The sequence below is a fragment of the Phoenix dactylifera genome, chromosome 13 (assembly GCF_051530095.1).
Source record: "Phoenix dactylifera cultivar Ajwa chromosome 13, Ajwa_hap1_PhDact_Kaust_v1.1, whole genome shotgun sequence".
NCBI lineage: Eukaryota > Viridiplantae > Streptophyta > Magnoliopsida > Arecales > Arecaceae > Phoenix > Phoenix dactylifera.
Genome location: NC_143202.1, coordinates 644283 through 648803, shown reverse-complemented (window position 1 = coordinate 648803; position 4521 = coordinate 644283). Strand labels below are relative to the sequence as shown.

The 4521-nt window shown below is 47.3% G+C and overlaps 1 pseudogene; it reads left to right on the top strand.

The window, feature by feature from the left end:
• Positions 1-1214: 1214 nt before the first annotated feature.
• LOC149751417 (secreted RxLR effector protein 161 pseudogene) lies at positions 1215-1964 on the top strand (annotated as a pseudogene).
• The last annotated feature ends 2557 nt before the right edge of the window (positions 1965-4521 follow it).

Genomic DNA, 4521 nt, shown 5'->3' with positions numbered 1-4521 from the left:
GGCTTCCCACAAAGGCATTGAAGGAACAGACACCATTTGAGGCATGGTATGGTTATAAACTATCTATGAAATTCCTTAAAGTATTTGGTTGCTTGTGTTTCACTCATGTTCCAAAGAGCAAGCGTGACAAGCTTGATAGGAGAGCTTCACTAGGTATTTTTATAGGCTATAGTACTGTAAGCAAGGCTTATAAAATTTTCCAGCCACAAACTGAAAATATTGTTGTTAGCAGGGATGTTCACTTCGTGGAGGATGAAGAGTGGAGTTGGGATGATGCAGAGAAGAAGGGTCAGACCATGGCAGAGCTGAAACTCAAGTTTTCTGGTTCAAGCATCGAAGAAGAAGATGACTGGCAGAATGAAACAGCGGATGATGCTTCTGTGAGAGGAACAAGGTTGCTCTCAGATGTTTATGAAAGGTGCAATGTTGCTGTGTGTGAACCTGCTGACCATGCTGAAGCAAAAAAGGATCAAAAGTAGATAGCTGCAATGGAAGAGGAGCTGTCAATGATAGAGAAGAACAAGACTTGGATCCTTCTAGACAGACCTCAAGGCAGGAAGGTAATTGGAGTAAAGTGGGTGTTTAGAACCAAGCTTAACGCTGATGGATCGATCAACAAGCACAAAGCTAGGCTTGTGGTTAAAGGGTATGCCCAAATCTTTGGTGTTGATTACTCTGATACTTTTGCTCCTATTGCTAGATTGGATACAATCAGGTTACTACTTGCAATAACTGTACAAAAGGGCTGGAAAGTGTTCCAGTTGGATGTCAAATTAGCCTTTTTAAATGGTGTCTTACAGGAAGAAATTTATGTTGAGCAGCCCGAAGGATTTATGAAGGAAGATGAAGGAGATAAAGTCTGTCTTCTCAAGAAGGCCCTTTATGGTCTAAAACAAGCTCCAAGAGCTTGGTATAGCAAAATTGATGAACGTTTGCTGAACTTGAGATTTGTGAAAAGTCTATCAGAAACAACCTTGTATGTCAAGCACATTGGTACTGACATTCTTATTGTTTCACTGTATGTTGATGACCTACTAGTTACAGGAAACAATGCAGATCATATTCAAAATTTCAAACAGGAGATGATGAAGGTGTTTGAAATGACAGATCTCGGGCTCATGTCCTATTTCCTTGGCATGGAGATCAAGCAAGGGCAAGGTGAAGTTTTCATCTGTTAGAAGAAGAATGCAAAGGAAATACTGAAGAAGTTTCAGATGGAGGAATGCAAGGCAGCAAGCACTCCAATGAATCAAAAAGAGAAGCTGTGCAAAGAAGATGGTGCTGACAAAGTTGATGAAGGATATTTCAGGAGTTTGATTGGTTGCTTGATGTATCTCACAACAACAAGGCCTGATATCTTGAATGCTGTAAGTATTTTGTCTCGATTCATGCACTGTGCAAGTGAATTACATCTCAACGCTGCCAAGAGAGTGATTCGATATGTCAAGGGCACAAGTGATTTTGGTGTTAAGTTCACAAGAAGCAAGGAGTTCAAGCTGGTTGGCTTTTCTGACAGTGACTGGGGAGGTTCTATTGATGATATGAGGAGCACTTTAGGTTACTATTTTACTCTTGGCTCTGGTGTTTTCTCATGGAGCTCGAAGAAGCAAGAAACTGTAGCTCAATCCACTGCCGAAGCAGAGTTTATTGCTGCAACAGCTACTGTTAATCAAGCTTTATGGCTGAGGAAAATTTTAGTTGATCTTAATCTGGAGCAGAAGGAAAGCACAGAGATTCTTATTGACAACCAAGCTGCTATTGCTATCTCTTATAATCCCGTGTTTCATGGGAAGACTAAGCATTTTAACATCAAGTTATTCTTCCTAAGGGAAGTACAGAAACATGGAGATATGATTCTTGTCTACTGCAAAACAGAAGATCAAGTTGCAGACATTTTAACCAAACCATTGCCTGCTTGCAAGTTCGAGTTTCTAAGGTCAAGACTTGGTGTTTGCAGCTCCTAAAGCAAGGAGGAGAAAATGGTCAAGACTGAAACATGTCCACGTGTTTTTGTCAAGTTGATTGTGTCAAAGTTTGTTCCTATTTTTTAGGAATTAGTTATTTTGTTATTTATTCTCTATAATCGTGGAGCAAGTTTCGGATCATGTTGTTAGTGGGTTGTTATCTTTCAAACTTTAAATATTGTAATGTTTTTAATTATTAAATGAGAGAAGCACTCTGTTCTTTAAAAAAAAGAACCAACAATGCTGAAGTATACCTTGAAGGCAAGAAGCCTATTACTCATTGATATTGAAAAATAAGAAGTGGGTCCAAAGTGAGTCGTACGTAATAACTTCATCGTGCCATGCCTTGCTACATTGGCCGTCGCCATGCTGCGCAAATTGTGTGCCTCAAGCGAGCCTTGGCGACATGCCACACTGACTGATGCCATGTTGCTTGAATCGTGTGCCTCAAGCAAGCCTTGATCACACGCTACCAGGCCGAAGCCAACCCCTCCATAATGGGGATGGGACAGACATCTGCCATTTGGGCACCTTCGCCCGGGGTATAAATAACCCCCATCAGGTAACATGAAGAACGGACTCTCGGGCCACTAAAAACTCCACTTTAACTTGAGCTTCGGAGGGCCCCTATCGGAACCATCAGTGGGGCTTTGTGCATGTACGCTGTCATGCGGGAAGATGGCCCCTCTTCATTCTCTGCCCTGGCAAACGGCTCCGTCGACTCTCCCGGTGTGGTCACCCTTGGGCCATTTTCGGTGAACGGTCGATGAGGCCACTTGGGCTCTTGGTCGACATTGCAAGGCGCCTCGAGCTCAGTCCTCACACAAGGACCTGAAGCCGACCTGGTGCTTGATCTGGGTGCCCGAAGTGCGCCAACAGATGAGCTCAAGAGTAGCAGATTCTCCAACTTTCTAAGACTATCTTTAAGTTAGAAGTAAATGCCGAGCACGAGATTCAACACTGGTGGCCCGTGCAGGTCAGACTTCAAAAACAAAGCAAAGTAAGCTCAAATATATTGCCAAATCATGCCAAGTGCCAAAAAGGTACATTTCATTGACGATGAAAGGCCAAAGGCTGAGTATAAAAGAAGCCGACCTTAAGGTCGGATTGGATACCACCTACAATAAGGCTTAAGTGGCCAGCCTTACAAGAGTAGAGAGGAAGAAAAGAGAAAACAAGCTTGAGCAGCACCCTCGTTCGCCGCCTCAATGACGAACTCACGTGCCTCGGCATGCTCGTTTGCTCCAAATGTCACCCCACCCATGGTGAAGGCCGGGACCAAGGCGAACCGCATCTTATACCGGAAGCCCTTGGTGACGCTGATGATGGGATTCTTCGGGACGAACCTCATCTTGTAGTGGAAGCCCTTGGCGACACCAACAATGGGACTCTTCGACCTCCCCTCAGACCGAACTCCATCCAAGGCAGCCACCTCCTTGCTGCGTTGGGCCATCAGGGCCTCGCCGCTGAAAAGCATCTCCGCAACTTTTGATGACAGAGATGACAATCAGAGAGGAAGAAGGAGCAAAGGAAATCGAATGAGGGCCTAAGATACCCCTCAAGGCCTTATATAGCCTACCTCAGCCCCTCCAATTGGCTGGCTTGGGCGGCCAGGTGGCCGGGTCTCGCCACATGACAGGCCTAGAAGCTTCCTCAGTAAAGTCTTCCCGGATCACAGCCCTAACAGCCAATCATCATGGTGGACGCTTCGGAGAACGAGGCGATAATGGCCGACCCTCTGCTCTCTGCCAGGCGCCCCGACGGGCCATTAATGATTGGCCCCTCGCGTTCCACCCAGCGACGCCTTGAGAAGGAACGCACACGCAGCACATCAAAGAGCTCCTCCAGCCGACTCCAGTTGGAACTTCATGACAGGTTAAGCCACCCAAGCTTAGCTCAGGAAGCTCGGCTTGCAGCCGTCAGCCCCAGTGGTATGCCATGCGACCGGCCCGGGACGACCAACAACTTAGCTACTTCTTTCGCCCGAGCCAAGGAGCGACTCGACCTTGGAAGTCGGGAGGCAAATGATGGAGGGCAAAATGGATCGTCCTGCTCACAACGGAGATCACCCCGTCTCGGCCTCGGCCAGACCTCTCCCCTACTACGACCTGCAGCCACTTCATTTGATGCTTATGACGACATGCCCCGGCCGAGCTCGGAGCACCCTTATATCTGCCTTACCTCCAAAGTCGCCCCTCGAGCCGGGCTCGGGGAGCACCCTTCTCCAAAGTTGCCCCTCGAGCCGAGCTCGAGGCGCGCTTATTCGCCAATGCGCCTCGGCCGAGCTCGGGGCGTCTTTATATTCGCCAGCGTGTCACGGCCGGGCTCGGAGCGCCTTTATATCAAGCACACCTCTGAGCCAAAGAAGTTAGGCCCGGCCTCATAGCTCACCGAGCTGACCTCGCCAAATATATGCTGCGACCTCCAAATTGAGTCGTACATAATAACTTTACTGCGCTATGACCTGCTACACTGGCCGTCGCCATGCTGCGCAATCGTGTGCCTCAAGTGAGCCTTGGCCACATGCCACACTGACTGACACCATGCTGCCTGAATC